The following is a 21130-nucleotide window of genomic DNA, read 5'->3' as shown; positions in this document are numbered from 1 at the left end:
TACTATAATACTGCTCCTATATATACAAGAATATAACTACTATAATACTGCCCCTATATACAAGAATATAACTACTATAATACTTCCCCCTATATACAAGAATATAACTACTATAATACTGCCCTTATATACAAGAATATAAATACTATAATACTGCTCCTATATACAAGAATATAACTACTATAATACTGCCCCTATATACAAGAATATAACTACTATAATACTGCCCCCTATATACAAGAATATAACTACTATAATACTGCTCCTATATACAAGAATATAACTACTATAATACTGCCCCTATATACAAGAATATAACTACTATACTGCCCCCTATATACAAGAATATAACTACTATAATACTGCTCCCTATATACAAGAATATAACTACTATAATACTGCTCCTATATCCAAGAATATAACTACTATACTACTGCCTCCTATATACAAGAATATAACTACTATAATACTGCCCCCTATATACAAGAATATAACTACTATAATACTGCCCCTATATACAAGAATACAACTACTATAATACTGCCCCTATATACAAGAATAGAACTACTATTACTACTGCCCCTATATACAAGAATATAACTACTATACTACTGCCTCCTATATACAAGAATATAACTACTATAATACTGCCCCCTATATACAAGAATATAACTACTATAATACTGCCCCTATATACAAGAATACAACTACTATAATACTGCTCCTATATACAAGAATAGAACTACTATACTACTGCCCCTATATACAAGAATATAACTACTATAATACTGCCTCCTATATACAAGAATATAACTACTATAATACTGCCCCCTATATACAAGAATATAACTACTATAATACTGCTCCTATATACAAGAATATAACTACTATAATACTGCCCCTATATACAAGAATATAACTACTATAATACTGCTCCCTATATACAAGAATAGAACTACTATACTACTGCCCCTATATACAAGAATATAACTACTATAATACTGCCTCCTATATACAAGAATATAACTACTATAATACTGCCCCCTATATACAAGAATATAACTACTATAATACTGCTCCTATATACAAGAATATAACTACTATAATACTGCCCCTATATACAAGAAATAACTACTATAATACTGCCCCTATATACAAGAATATAACTACTATAATACTGCCCCTATATACAAGAATATAACTACTATAATACTGCCCCCTATATACAAGAATATAACTACTATAATACTGCCCCTATATACAAGAATATAACTACTATAATACTACTCCTATATACAAGAATATAACTACTATAATACTGCCCCCTATATACAAGAATATAACTACTATAATACTGCTCCTATATACAAGAATATAACTACTATAATACAGCCCCCTATGTACAAGAATCTAACTACTATAATACTGCTCCTATATACAAGAATATAACTACTATAATACTGCTCCTATATACAAGAATATAACTACTATAATACTGCCCCTATATACAGGAATATGACTACTATAATACTGCCCCTATATACAAGAATATAACAACTATAATACTGCCCCTATATACAAGAATATAACTACTATAATACTGCCCCTATATACAAGAATATAACTACTATAATACTGCCTCCTATATACAAGACTATAACTACTATAATACTGCTCCTATATACAAGAATATAACTACTATAATACTGCCCCTATATACAAGAATATAACTACTATAATACTGCCTCCTATATACAAGACTATAACTACTATAATACTGCTCCTATATACAAGAATATAACTACTATAATACTGCCCCTATATACAAGAATATAACTACTATAATACTGCCCCTATATACAAGAATATAACTACTATAATACTACTATATACAAGAATAATAACTACTATAATACTGCCCCTATATACAAGAATATAACTACTATAATACTGCTCCTATATACAAGAATATAACTACTATAATACAGCCCCCTATGTACAAGAATCTAACTACTATAATACTGCTCACTATATACAAGAATATAACTACTATAATACTGCCCCCTATATACAAGAATATAACTACTATAATACTGCCCCCTATATACAAGAATATAACTACTATAATACTGCTCCTATATACAAGAATATAACTACTATAATACTGCCCCCTATATACAAGAATATAACTACTATAATACTGCCCCTATATACAGGAATATGACTACTATAATACTGCCCCTATATACAAGAATATAACTACTATATTACTGCCCCTATATACAAGAATATAACTACTATAATACTGCTCCCTATATACAAGAATATATCTACTATAATACTGCCCCCTATATACAAGAATATAACTACTATAATACTGCTCCTATATACAAGAATATAACTACTATAATACTACTCCTATATACAAGAATATAACTACTATAATACTACCCCCTATATACAAGAATATAACTACTATAATACTGCCCCTATATACAAGATATATAACTTACTATAATACTGCCCCCTATATACAAGAATATAACTACTATAATACGCCCCTATATACAAGAATATAACTACTATAATACTGCCCCTATATAGAAGAATATAACTACTATAACTGCCCCCTATATACAGAATATAACTACTATAATACTGCCCCTATATAGAAGAATATAACTACTATATACTGCCCCCTATATTCAAGAATATAACTACTATAATACTGCCCCTATATACAAGAATATATCTACTATAATACTGCCCCCTATATACAGGAATATAACTACTATAATACTGCCCCTATATACAAGAATATAACTACTATAATACTGCTCCTATATACAAGAATATAACTACTATAATACTGCCCCCTATATACAAGAATATAACTACTATAATACTGCCCCTATATACAGGAATATGACTACTATAATACTGCCCCCTATATACAAGAATAGAACTACTATAATACTGCCCCTATATACAGGAATATGACTACTATAATACTGCCCCTATATACAAAGAATATAACTACTATAATACTGCCCCTATATACAAGAATATAACTACTATAATACTGCTCCCTATATACAAGAATATATCTACTATAATACTGCCCCCTATATACAAGAATATAACTACTATAATACTGCTCCTATATACAAGAATATACTACTATAATACTACTCCTATATACAAGAATATAACTACTATAATACTACCCCCTATATACAAGAATATAACTACTATAATACTGCCCCCTATATACAAGAATATAACTACTATAATACTGCCCCTATATACAAGAATATAACTACTATATACTGCCCCCTATATACAAGAATATAACTACTATAATACTGCCCCTATATACAAGAATATATCTACTATAATACTGCTCCTATATACAAGAATATAACTACTATAATAATGCTCCTATATACAAGAATATAACTACTATAATACTGCTCCTATATACAAGAATATAACTACTATAATACTGCCCCCTATATACAAGAATATAACGACTATAATACTGCCCCTATGTACAAGAATATAACTACTATAATACTGCTCCTATATACAAGAATATAACTACTATAATACTGCCCCTATATACAAGAATATAACTACTATAATACTGCCCCCTATATACAAGAATATAACTACTATAATACTGCCCCTATATACAAGAATATATCTACTATAATACTGCTCCTATATACAAGAATATAACTACTATAATACTGCCCCTATATACAAGAATATAACTACTATAATACTGCCCCTATATACAAGAATATAACTACTATAATACTGCCCTATATACAAGAATATAACTACTATAATACTGCCCCTATATACAAGAATATAACTACTATAATACTGCCCCTATATACAAGAATATAACTACTATAATACTGCTCCTATATACAAGAATATAACTACTATAATACTGCTCCTATATACAAGAATATAACTACTATAATACTGCTCCTATATACAAGAATATATAACTACTATAATACTGCCCCTATATACAAGAATATAACTACTATAATACTGCCCCCTATATACAAGAATATAACTACTATAATACTGCCCCTATATACAAGAATATAACTACTATAATACTGCCCCCTATATACAAGAATATAACTACTATAATACTGCCCCTATATACAAGAATATAACTACTATAATACTGCTCCTATATACAAGAATATAACTACTATAATACTGCTCCTATATACAAGAATATAACTACTATAATACTGCCCCCTATATACAAGAATATAACTACTATAATACTGCCCCCTATATACAAGAATATAACTACTATAATACTGCTCCTATATACAAGAATATAACTACTATAATACTGCTCCTATATACAAGAATATAACTACTATAATACTGCTCCTATATACAAGAATATAACTACTATAATACTGCCCCCTATGTACAAGAATATAACTACTATAATACTGCTCTATATACAAGAATATAACTACTATAATACTGCTCCTATATACAAGAATATAACTACTATAATACTGCCCCTATATACAAGAATATAACTACTATAATACTGCTCCTATATACAAGAATAGAACTACTATACTACTGCCCCTATATACAAGAATATAACTACTATAATACTGCCTCCTATATACAAGAATATAACTACTATAATACTGCCCCCTATATACAAGAATATAACTACTATAATACTGCTCCTATATACAAGAATATAACTACTATAATACTGCCCCTATATACAAGAATATAACTACTATAATACTGCCCCTATATACAAGAATATAACTACTATAATACTGCCCCTATATACAAGAATATAACTACTATAATACTGCCCCCTATATACAAGAATATAACTACTATAATACTGCCCCTATATACAAGAATATAACTACTATAATACTACTCCTATATACAAGAATATAACTACTATAATACTGCCCCCTATATACAAGAATATAACTACTATAATACTGCTCCTATATACAAGAATATAACTACTATAATACAGCCCCCTATGTACAAGAATCTAACTACTATAATACTGCTCCTATATACAAGAATATAACTACTATAATACTGCTCCTATATACAAGAATATAACTACTATAATACTGCCCCTATATACAGGAATATGACTACTATAATACTGCCCCTATATACAAGAATATAACAACTATAATACTGCCCCTATATACAAGAATATAACTACTATAATACTGCCCCTATATACAAGAATATAACTACTATAATACTGCCTCCTATATACAAGACTATAACTACTATAATACTGCTCCTATATACAAGAATATAACTACTATAATACTGCCCCTATATACAAGAATATAACTACTATAATACTGCCTCCTATATACAAGACTATAACTACTATAATACTGCTCCTATATACAAGAATATAACTACTATAATACTGCCCCTATATACAAGAATATAACTACTATAATACTGCCCCTATATACAAGAATATAACTACTATAATACTACTATATACAAGAATATAACTACTATAATACTGCCCCCTATATACAAGAATATAACTACTATAATACTGCTCCTATATACAAGAATATAACTACTATAATACAGCCCCCTATGTACAAGAATCTAACTACTATAATACTGCTCACTATATACAAGAATATAACTACTATAATACTGCCCCCTATATACAAGAATATAACTACTATAATACTGCCCCCTATATACAAGAATATAACTACTATAATACTGCTCCTATATACAAGAATATAACTACTATAATACTGCCCCCTATATACAAGAATATAACTACTATAATACTGCCCCTATATACAGGAATATGACTACTATAATACTGCCCCTATATACAAGAATATAACTACTATATTACTGCCCCTATATACAAGAATATAACTACTATAATACTGCTCCCTATATACAAGAATATATCTACTATAATACTGCCCCCTATATACAAGAATATAACTACTATAATACTGCTCCTATATACAAGAATATAACTACTATAATACTACTCCTATATACAAGAATATAACTACTATAATACTACCCCCTATATACAAGAATATAACTACTATAATACTGCCCCTATATACAAGAATATAACTACTATAATACTGCCCCCTATATACAAGAATATAACTACTATAATACTGCCCCTATATACAAGAATATAACTACTATAATACTGCCCCTATATAGAAGAATATAACTACTATAATACTGCCCCCTATATACAAGAATATAACTACTATAATACTGCCCCTATATAGAAGAATATAACTACTATAATACTGCCCCCTATATTCAAGAATATAACTACTATAATACTGCCCCTATATACAAGAATATATCTACTATAATACTGCCCCCTATATACAGGAATATAACTACTATAATACTGCCCCTATATACAAGAATATAACTACTATAATACTGCTCCTATATACAAGAATATAACTACTATAATACTGCCCCCTATATACAAGAATATAACTACTATAATACTGCCCCTATATACAGGAATATGACTACTATAATACTGCCCCCTATATACAAGAATAGAACTACTATAATACTGCCCCTATATACAGGAATATGACTACTATAATACTGCCCCCTATATACAAGAATATAACTACTATAATACTGCCCCTATATACAAGAATATAACTACTATAATACTGCTCCCTATATACAAGAATATATCTACTATAATACTGCCCCCTATATACAAGAATATAACTACTATAATACTGCTCCTATATACAAGAATATAACTACTATAATACTACTCCTATATACAAGAATATAACTACTATAATACTACCCCCTATATACAAGAATATAACTACTATAATACTGCCCCCTATATACAAGAATATAACTACTATAATACTGCCCCTATATACAAGAATATAACTACTATAATACTGCCCCCTATATACAAGAATATAACTACTATAATACTGCCCCTATATACAAGAATATATCTACTATAATACTGCTCCTATATACAAGAATATAACTACTATAATACTGCTCCTATATACAAGAATATAACTACTATAATACTGCTCCTATATACAAGAATATAACTACTATAATACTGCCCCCTATATACAAGAATATAACTACTATAATACTGCCCCCTATGTACAAGAATATAACTACTATAATACTGCTCCTATATACAAGAATATAACTACTATAATACTGCCCCTATATACAAGAATATAACTACTATAATACTGCCCCCTATATACAAGAATATAACTACTATAATACTGCCCCTATATACAAGAATATATCTACTATAATACTGCTCCTATATACAAGAATATAACTACTATAATACTGCCCCTATATACAAGAATATAACTACTATAATACTGCCCCTATATACAAGAATATAACTACTATAATACTGCCCCTATATACAAGAATATAACTACTATAATACTGCCCCTATATACAAGAATATAACTACTATAATACTGCCCCTATATACAAGAATATAACTACTATAATACTGCTCCTATATACAAGAATATAACTACTATAATACTGCTCCTATATACAAGAATATAACTACTATAATACTGCTCCTATATACAAGAATATAACTACTATAATACTGCCCCTATATACAAGAATATAACTACTATAATACTGCCCCCTATATACAAGAATATAACTACTATAATACTGCCCCTATATACAAGAATATAACTACTATAATACTGCCCCCTATATACAAGAATATAACTACTATAATACTGCCCCTATATACAAGAATATAACTACTATAATACTGCTCCTATATACAAGAATATAACTACTATAATACTGCTCCTATATACAAGAATATAACTACTATAATACTGCCCCCTATATACAAGAATATAACTACTATAATACTGCCCCCTATATACAAGAATATAACTACTATAATACTGCTCCTATATACAAGAATATAACTACTATAATACTGCTCCTATATACAAGAATATAACTACTATAATACTGCTCCTATATACAAGAATATAACTATAATACTGCCCCCTATGTACAAGAATATAACTACTATAATACTGCTCTATATACAGAATATAACTACTATAATACTGCCCCTATATACAAGAATATAACTACTATAATACTGCCTGCTATATACAACAATATAACTACTATAATACTGCCTCCTATATACAAGAATATAACTACTATAATACTGCTCCTATATACAAGAATATAACTACTATAATACTGCCTGCTATATACAACAATATAACTACTATAATACTGCTCCTATATACAAGAATATAACTACTATAATACTGCCCCTATATACAAGAATATAACTACTATAATACTGCCTCCTATATACAAGAATATAACTATTATAATACTGCCTCCTATATACAAGAATATAACTACTATAATACTGCCCTATATACAAGCATATAACTACTATAATACTGTCCCCTATATACAAGAATATAACTACTATAATACTGCCTCCTATATACAAGAATATAACTACTATAATACTGCCCCCTATATACAAGAATATAACTACTAGAATACTGCTCCTATATACAAGAATATAACTACTATAATACTGCCCCCTATATACAAGAATATAACTACTAGAATACTGCTCCTATATACAAGAATATAACCACTATAATACTGCCCCCTATATACAAGAATATAACTACTATAATACTGCCCCCTATATACAAGAATATAACTACTATAATACTGCTCCTATATACAAGAATATAACTACTATAATACTGCCACTATATACAAGAATATAACTACTATAATACTGCCCCCTATATACAAGAATATAACTACTATAATACTGCCCCTATATACAAAAATATAACTACTATAATACTGCCCCCTATATACAAGAATATAACTACTATAATACTGCTCCTATATACAAGAATATAACTACTATAATACTGCCCCCTATATACAAGAATATAATACTATAATACTGCCCCAATATACAAGAATATAATACTATAATACTGCCCCCTATATACAAGAATATAACTACTATAATACTGCCCCCTATGTACAAGAATATAACTACTATAATACTGCCCCTATATACAAGAATATAACTACTATAATACTGCTCCCTATATACAAGAATATAACTACTATATTACTGCTCCTATATACAAGAATATAACTACTATAATACTGCCCCCTATATACAAGAATATAATACTATAATACTGCCCCAATATACAAGAATATAATACTATAATACTGCCCCCTATATACAAGAATATAACTACTATAATACTGCCCCTATATACAAGAATATAACTACTATAATACTTCCCCCTATATACAAGAATATAACTACTATAATACTGCCCTTATATACAAGAATATAAATACTATAATACTGCTCCTATATACAAGAATATAACTACTATAATACTGCCCCTATATACAAGAATATAACTACTATAATACTGCCCCCTATATACAAGAATATAACTACTATAATACTGCTCCTATATACAAGAATATAACTACTATAATACTGCCCCTATATACAAGAATATAACTACTATACTGCCCCCTATATACAAGAATATAACTACTATAATACTGCTCCCTATATACAAGAATATAACTACTATAATACTGCTCCTATATCCAAGAATATAACTACTATACTACTGCCTCCTATATACAAGAATATAACTACTATAATACTGCCCCCTATATACAAGAATATAACTACTATAATACTGCCCCTATATACAAGAATACAACTACTATAATACTGCCCCTATATACAAGAATAGAACTACTATACTACTGCCCCTATATACAAGAATATAACTACTATACTACTGCCTCCTATATACAAGAATATAACTACTATAATACTGCCCCCTATATACAAGAATATAACTACTATAATACTGCCCCTATATACAAGAATACAACTACTATAATACTGCTCCTATATACAAGAATAGAACTACTATACTACTGCCCCTATATACAAGAATATAACTACTATAATACTGCCTCCTATATACAAGAATATAACTACTATAATACTGCCCCCTATATACAAGAATATAACTACTATAATACTGCTCCTATATACAAGAATATAACTACTATAATACTGCCCCTATATACAAGAATATAACTACTATAATACTGCTCCTATATACAAGAATAGAACTACTATACTACTGCCCCTATATACAAGAATATAACTACTATAATACTGCCTCCTATATACAAGAATATAACTACTATAATACTGCCCCCTATATACAAGAATATAACTACTATAATACTGCTCCTATATACAAGAATATAACTACTATAATACTGCCCCTATATACAAGAATATAACTACTATAATACTGCCCCTATATACAAGAATATAACTACTATAATACTGCCCCTATATACAAGAATATAACTACTATAATACTGCCCCCTATATACAAGAATATAACTACTATAATACTGCCCCTATATACAAGAATATAACTACTATAATACTACTCCTATATACAAGAATATAACTACTATAATACTGCCCCCTATATACAAGAATATAACTACTATAATACTGCTCCTATATACAAGAATATAACTACTATAATACAGCCCCCTATGTACAAGAATCTAACTACTATAATACTGCTCCTATATACAAGAATATAACTACTATAATACTGCTCCTATATACAAGAATATAACTACTATAATACTGCCCCTATATACAGGAATATGACTACTATAATACTGCCCCTATATACAAGAATATAACAACTATAATACTGCCCCTATATACAAGAATATAACTACTATAATACTGCCCCTATATACAAGAATATAACTACTATAATACTGCCTCCTATATACAAGACTATAACTACTATAATACTGCTCCTATATACAAGAATATAACTACTATAATACTGCCCCTATATACAAGAATATAACTACTATAATACTGCCTCCTATATACAAGACTATAACTACTATAATACTGCTCCTATATACAAGAATATAACTACTATAATACTGCCCCTATATACAAGAATATAACTACTATAATACTGCCCCTATATACAAGAATATAACTACTATAATACTACTATATACAAGAATATAACTACTATAATACTGCCCCCTATATACAAGAATATAACTACTATAATACTGCTCCTATATACAAGAATATAACTACTATAATACAGCCCCCTATGTACAAGAATCTAACTACTATAATACTGCTCACTATATACAAGAATATAACTACTATAATACTGCCCCCTATATACAAGAATATAACTACTATAATACTGCCCCCTATATACAGGAATATAACTACTATAATACTGTCCCTATATACAAGAATATAACTACTATAATACTGCCCCCTATATACAGGAATATAACTACTATAATACTGCCCCCTATATACAAGAATATAACTACTATAATACTGCTCCTATATACAAGAATATAACTACTATAATACTGCCCCCTATATACAAGAATATAACTACTATAATACTGCCCCTATATACAGGAATATGACTACTATAATACTGCCCCTATATACAAGAATATAACTACTATATTACTGCCCCTATATACAAGAATATAACTACTATAATACTGCTCCCTATATACAAGAATATATCTACTATAATACTGCCCCCTATATACAAGAATATAACTACTATAATACTGCTCCTATATACAAGAATATAACTACTATAATACTACTTCCTATATACAAGAATATAACTACTATAATACTACCCCCTATATACAAGAATATAACTACTATAATACTGCCCCTATATACAAGAATATAACTACTATAATACTGCCCCCTATATACAAGAATATAACTACTATAATACTGCCCCTATATACAAGAATATAACTACTATAATACTGCCCCTATATAGAAGAATATAACTACTATAATACTGCCCCCTATATACAAGAATATAACTACTATAATACTGCCCCTATATAGAAGAATATAACTACTATAATACTGCCCCCTATATTCAAGAATATAACTACTATAATACTGCCCCTATATACAAGAATATATCTACTATAATACTGCCCCCTATATACAGGAATATAACTACTATAATACTGCCCCTATATACAAGAATATAACTACTATAATACTGCTCCTATATACAAGAATATAACTACTATAATACTGCCCCCTATATACAAGAATATAACTACTATAATACTGCCCCTATATACAGGAATATGACTACTATAATACTGCCCCCTATATACAAGAATAGAACTACTATAATACTGCCCCTATATACAGGAATATGACTACTATAATACTGCCCCCTATATACAAGAATATAACTACTATAATACTGCCCCTATATACAAGAATATAACTACTATAATACTGCTCCCTATATACAAGAATATATCTACTATAATACTGCCCCCTATATACAAGAATATAACTACTATAATACTGCTCCTATATACAAGAATATAACTACTATAATACTACTCCTATATACAAGAATATAACTACTATAATACTACCCCCTATATACAAGAATATAACTACTATAATACTGCCCCCTATATACAAGAATATAACTACTATAATACTGCCCCTATATACAAGAATATAACTACTATAATACTGCCCCCTATATACAAGAATATAACTACTATAATACTGCCCCTATATACAAGAATATATCTACTATAATACTGCTCCTATATACAAGAATATAACTACTATAATACTGCTCCTATATACAAGAATATAACTACTATAATACTGCTCCTATATACAAGAATATAACTACTATAATACTGCCCCCTATATACAAGAATATAACTACTATAATACTGCCCCCTATGTACAAGAATATAACTACTATAATACTGCTCCTATATACAAGAATATAACTACTATAATACTGCCCCTATATACAAGAATATAACTACTATAATACTGCCCCCTATATACAAGAATATAACTACTATAATACTGCCCCTATATACAAGAATATATCTACTATAATACTGCTCCTATATACAAGAATATAACTACTATAATACTGCCCCTATATACAAGAATATAACTACTATAATACTGCCCCTATATACAAGAATATAACTACTATAATACTGCCCCTATATACAAGAATATAACTACTATAATACTGCCCCTATATACAAGAATATAACTACTATAATACTGCCCCTATATACAAGAATATAACTACTATAATACTGCTCCTATATACAAGAATATAACTACTATAATACTGCTCCTATATACAAGAATATAACTACTATAATACTGCTCCTATATACAAGAATATAACTACTATAATACTGCCCCTATATACAAGAATATAACTACTATAATACTGCCCCCTATATACAAGAATATAACTACTATAATACTGCCCCTATATACAAGAATATAACTACTATAATACTGCCCCCTATATACAAGAATATAACTACTATAATACTGCCCCTATATACAAGAATATAACTACTATAATACTGCTCCTATATACAAGAATATAACTACTATAATACTGCTCCTATATACAAGAATATAACTACTATAATACTGCCCCCTATATACAAGAATATAACTACTATAATACTGCCCCCTATATACAAGAATATAACTACTATAATACTGCTCCTATATACAAGAATATAACTACTATAATACTGCTCCTATATACAAGAATATAACTACTATAATACTGCTCCTATATACAAGAATATAACTACTATAATACTGCCCCCTATGTACAAGAATATAACTACTATAATACTGCTCTATATACAAGAATATAACTACTATAATACTGCTCCTATATACAAGAATATAACTACTATAATACTGCCCCTATATACAAGAATATAACTACTATAATACTGCTCCTATATACAAGAATAGAACTACTATACTACTGCCCCTATATACAAGAATATAACTACTATAATACTGCCTCCTATATACAAGAATATAACTACTATAATACTGCCCCCTATATACAAGAATATAACTACTATAATACTGCTCCTATATACAAGAATATAACTACTATAATACTGCCCCTATATACAAGAATATAACTACTATAATACTGCCCCTATATACAAGAATATAACTACTATAATACTGCCCCTATATACAAGAATATAACTACTATAATACTGCCCCCTATATACAAGAATATAACTACTATAATACTGCCCCTATATACAAGAATATAACTACTATAATACTACTCCTATATACAAGAATATAACTACTATAATACTGCCCCCTATATACAAGAATATAACTACTATAATACTGCTCCTATATACAAGAATATAACTACTATAATACAGCCCCCTATGTACAAGAATCTAACTACTATAATACTGCTCCTATATACAAGAATATAACTACTATAATACTGCTCCTATATACAAGAATATAACTACTATAATACTGCCCCTATATACAGGAATATGACTACTATAATACTGCCCCTATATACAAGAATATAACAACTATAATACTGCCCCTATATACAAGAATATAACTACTATAATACTGCCCCTATATACAAGAATATAACTACTATAATACTGCCTCCTATATACAAGACTATAACTACTATAATACTGCTCCTATATACAAGAATATAACTACTATAATACTGCCCCTATATACAAGAATATAACTACTATAATACTGCCTCCTATATACAAGACTATAACTACTATAATACTGCTCCTATATACAAGAATATAACTACTATAATACTGCCCTATATACAAGAATATAACTACTATAATACTGCCCCTATATACAAGAATATAACTACTATAATACTACTATATACAAGAATATAACTACTATAATACTGCCCCCTATATACAAGAATATAACTACTATAATACTGCTCCTATATACAAGAATATAACTACTATAATACAGCCCCCTATGTACAAGAATCTAACTACTATAATACTGCTCACTATATACAAGAATATAACTACTATAATACTGCCCCCTATATACAAGAATATAACTACTATAATACTGCCCCCTATATACAAGAATATAACTACTATAATACTGCTCCTATATACAAGAATATAACTACTATAATACTGCCCCCTATATACAAGAATATAACTACTATAATACTGCCCCTATATACAGGAATATGACTACTATAATACTGCCCCTATATACAAGAATATAACTACTATATTACTGCCCCTATATACAAGAATATAACTACTATAATACTGCTCCCTATATACAAGAATATATCTACTATAATACTGCCCCCTATATACAAGAATATAACTACTATAATACTGCTCCTATATACAAGAATATAACTACTATAATACTACTCCTATATACAAGAATATAACTACTATAATACTACCCCCTATATACAAGAATATAACTACTATAATACTGCCCCTATATACAAGAATATAACTACTATAATACTGCCCCCTATATACAAGAATATAACTACTATAATACTGCCCCTATATACAAGAATATAACTACTATAATACTGCCCCTATATAGAAGAATATAACTACTATAATACTGCCCCCTATATACAAGAATATAACTACTATAATACTGCCCCTATATAGAAGAATATAACTACTATAATACTGCCCCCTATATTCAAGAATATAACTACTATAATACTGCCCCTATATACAAGAATATATCTACTATAATACTGCCCCCTATATACAGGAATATAACTACTATAATACTGCCCCTATATACAAGAATATAACTACTATAATACTGCTCCTATATACAAGAATATAACTACTATAATACTGCCCCCTATATACAAGAATATAACTACTATAATACTGCCCCTATATACAGGAATATGACTACTATAATACTGCCCCCTATATACAAGAATAGAACTACTATAATACTGCCCCTATATACAGGAATATGACTACTATAATACTGCCCCCTATATACAAGAATATAACTACTATAATACTGCCCCTATATACAAGAATATAACTACTATAATACTGCTCCCTATATACAAGAATATATCTACTATAATACTGCCCCCTATATACAAGAATATAACTACTATAATACTGCTCCTATATACAAGAATATAACTACTATAATACTACTCCTATATACAAGAATATAACTACTATAATACTACCCCCTATATACAAGAATATAACTACTATAATACTGCCCCTATATACAAGAATATAACTACTATAATACTGCCCCTATATACAAGAATATAACTACTATAATACTGCCCCCTATATACAAGAATATAACTACTATAATACTGCCCCTATATACAAGAATATATCTACTATAATACTGCTCCTATATACAAGAATATAACTACTATAATACTGCTCCTATATACAAGAATATAACTACTATAATACTGCTCCTATATACAAGAATATAACTACTATAATACTGCCCCCTATATACAAGAATATAACTACTATAATACTGCCCCCTATATACAAGAATATAACTACTATAATACTGCCCCCTATGTACAAGAATATAACTACTATAATACTGCTCCTATATACAAGAATATAACTACTATAATACTGCCCCTATATACAAGAATATAACTACTATAATACTGCCCCCTATATACAAGAATATAACTACTATAATACTGCCCCTATATACAAGAATATATCTACTATAATACTGCTCCTATATACAAGAATATAACTACTATAATACTGCCCCTATATACAAGAATATAACTACTATAATACTGCCCCTATATACAAGAATATAACTACTATAATACTGCCCCTATATACAAGAATATAACTACTATAATACTGCCCCTATATACAAGAATATAACTACTATAATACTGCCCCTATATACAAGAATATAACTACTATAATACTGCTCCTATATACAAGAATATAACTACTATAATACTGCTCCTATATACAAGAATATAACTACTATAATACTGCTCCTATATACAAGAATATAACTACTATAATACTGCCCCTATATACAAGAATATAACTACTATAATACTGCCCCCTATATACAAGAATATAACTACTATAATACTGCCCCTATATACAAGAATATAACTACTATAATACTGCCCCCTATATACAAGAATATAACTACTATAATACTGCCCCTATATACAAGAATATAACTACTATAATACTGCTCCTATATACAAGAATATAACTACTATAATACTGCTCCTATATACAAGAATATAACTACTATAATACTGCCCCCTATATACAAGAATATAACTACTATAATACTGCCCCCTATATACAAGAATATAACTACTATAATACTGCTCCTATATACAAGAATATAACTACTATAATACTGCTCCTATATACAAGAATATAACTACTATAATACTGCTCCTATATACAAGAATATAACTACTATAATACTGCCCCCTATGTACAAGAATATAACTACTATAATACTGCTCTATATACAAGAATATAACTACTATAATACTGCCCCTATATACAAGAATATAACTACTATAATACTGCCTGCTATATACAACAATATAACTACTATAATACTGCCTCCTATATACAAGAATATAACTACTATAATACTGCTCCTATATACAAGAATATAACTACTATAATACTGCCTGCTATATACAACAATATAACTACTATAATACTGCTCCTATATACAAGAATATAACTACTATAATACTGCCCCTATATACAAGAATATAACTACTATAATACTGCCTCCTATATACAAGAATATAACTATTATAATACTGCCTCCTATATACAAGAATATAACTACTATAATACTGCCCTATATACAAGCATATAACTACTATAATACTGTCCCCTATATACAAGAATATAACTACTATAATACTGCCTCCTATATACAAGAATATAACTACTATAATACTGCCCCCTATATACAAGAATATAACTACTAGAATACTGCTCCTATATACAAGAATATAACTACTATAATACTGCCCCCTATATACAAGAATATAACTACTAGAATACTGCTCCTATATACAAGAATATAACCACTATAATACTGCCCCCTATATACAAGAATATAACTACTATAATACTGCCCCCTATATACAAGAATATAACTACTATAATACTGCTCCTATATACAAGAATATAACTACTATAATACTGCCACTATATACAAGAATATAACTACTATAATACTGCCCCCTATATACAAGAATATAACTACTATAATACTGCCCCTATATACAAAAATATAACTACTATAATACTGCCCCCTATATACAAGAATATAACTACTATAATACTGCTCCTATATACAAGAATATAACTACTATAATACTGCCCCCTATATACAAGAATATAATACTATAATACTGCCCCAATATACAAGAATATAATACTATAATACTGCCCCCTATATACAAGAATATAACTACTATAATACTGCCCCCTATGTACAAGAATATAACTACTATAATACTGCCCCTATATACAAGAATATAACTACTATAATACTGCTCCCTATATACAAGAATATAACTACTATATTACTGCTCCTATATACAAGAATATAACTACTATAATACTGCCCCCTATATACAAGAATATAATACTATAATACTGCCCCAATATACAAGAATATAATACTATAATACTGCCCCCTATATACAAGAATATAACTACTATAATACTGCCCCTATATACAAGAATATAACTACTATAATACTGCCCCTATATACAAGAATATAACTACTATAATACTGCCCCTATATACAAGAATATAACTACTATAATACTGCTCCTATATACAAGAATATAACTACTATAATACTGCTCCTATATACAAGAATATAACTACTATAATACTGCTCCTATATACAAGAATATAACTACTATAATACTGCCCCTATATACAAGAATATAACTACTATAATACTGCCCCCTATATACAAGAATATAACTACTATAATACTGCCCCTATATACAAGAATATAACTACTATAATACTGCCCCCTATATACAAGAATATAACTACTATAATACTGCCCCTATATACAAGAATATAACTACTATAATACTGCTCCTATATACAAGAATATAACTACTATAATACTGCTCCTATATACAAGAATATAACTACTATAATACTGCCCCCTATATACAAGAATATAACTACTATAATACTGCTCCTATATACAAGAATATAACTACTATAATACTGCTCCTATATACAAGAATATAACTACTATAATACTGCTCCTATATACAAGAATATAACTACTATAATACTGCCCCCTATGTACAAGAATATAACTACTATAATACTGCTCTATATACAAGAATATAACTACTATAATACTGCCCCTATATACAAGAATATAACTACTATAATACTGCCTGCTATATACAACAATATAACTACTATAATACTGCCTCCTATATACAAGAATATAACTACTATAATACTGCTCCTATATACAAGAATATAACTACTATAATACTGCCTGCTATATACAACAATATAACTACTATAATACTGCTCCTATATACAAGAATATAACTACTATAATACTGCCCCTATATACAAGAATATAACTACTATAATACTGCCTCCTATATACAAGAATATAACTATTATAATACTGCCTCCTATATACAAGAATATAACTACTATAATACTGCCCTATATACAAGCATATAACTACTATAATACTGTCCCCTATATACAAGAATATAACTACTATAATACTGCCTCCTATATACAAGAATATAACTACTATAATACTGCCCCCTATATACAAGAATATAACTACTAGAATACTGCTCCTATATACAAGAATATAACTACTATAATACTGCCCCCTATATACAAGAATATAACTACTAGAATACTGCTCCTATATACAAGAATATAACCACTATAATACTGCCCCCTATATACAAGAATATAACTACTATAATACTGCCCCCTATATACAAGAATATAACTACTATAATACTGCTCCTATATACAAGAATATAACTACTATAATACTGCCACTATATACAAGAATATAACTACTATAATACTGCCCCCTATATACAAGAATATAACTACTATAATACTGCCCCTATATACAAAAATATAACTACTATAATACTGCCCCCTATATACAAGAATATAACTACTATAATACTGCTCCTATATACAAGAATATAACTACTATAATACTGCCCCCTATATACAAGAATATAATACTATAATACTGCCCCAATATACAAGAATATAATACTATAATACTGCCCCCTATATACAAGAATATAACTACTATAATACTGCCCCCTATGTACAAGAATATAACTACTATAATACTGCCCCTATATACAAGAATATAACTACTATAATACTGCTCCCTATATACAAGAATATAACTACTATATTACTGCTCCTATATACAAGAATATAACTACTATAATACTGCCCCCTATATACAAGAATATAATACTATAATACTGCCCCAATATACAAGAATATAATACTATAATACTGCCCCCTATATACAAGAATATAACTACTATAATACTGCCCCTATATACAAGAATATAACTACTATAATACTGCCCCTATATACAAGAATATAACTACTATAATACTGCCCCTATATACAAGAATATAACTACTATAATACTGCTCCTATATACAAGAATATAACTACTATAATACTGCTCCTATATACAAGAATATAACTACTATAATACTGCTCCTATATACAAGAATATAACTACTATAATACTGCCCCTATATACAAGAATATAACTACTATAATACTGCCCCCTATATACAAGAATATAACTACTATAATACTGCCCCTATATACAAGAATATAACTACTATAATACTGCCCCCTATATACAAGAATATAACTACTATAATACTGCC

General features: G+C 28.5%; 1 protein-coding gene across 1 annotated transcript in view; it reads left to right on the top strand.

The window, feature by feature from the left end:
• FGFR1OP2 (FGFR1 oncogene partner 2) overlaps positions 1–21130 on the top strand; it is a 30953-nt gene that overhangs the window by 7151 nt on the left and 2672 nt on the right. The window lies entirely within an intron of this gene.

This window comes from Rhinoderma darwinii, chromosome 3 (assembly GCF_050947455.1).
Source record: "Rhinoderma darwinii isolate aRhiDar2 chromosome 3, aRhiDar2.hap1, whole genome shotgun sequence".
In the NCBI taxonomy this organism is placed as follows: domain Eukaryota; kingdom Metazoa; phylum Chordata; class Amphibia; order Anura; family Rhinodermatidae; genus Rhinoderma; species Rhinoderma darwinii.
Note: the sequence above shows the minus strand (reverse complement) of the source record. Positions and strands in the feature narration are given on the sequence as shown.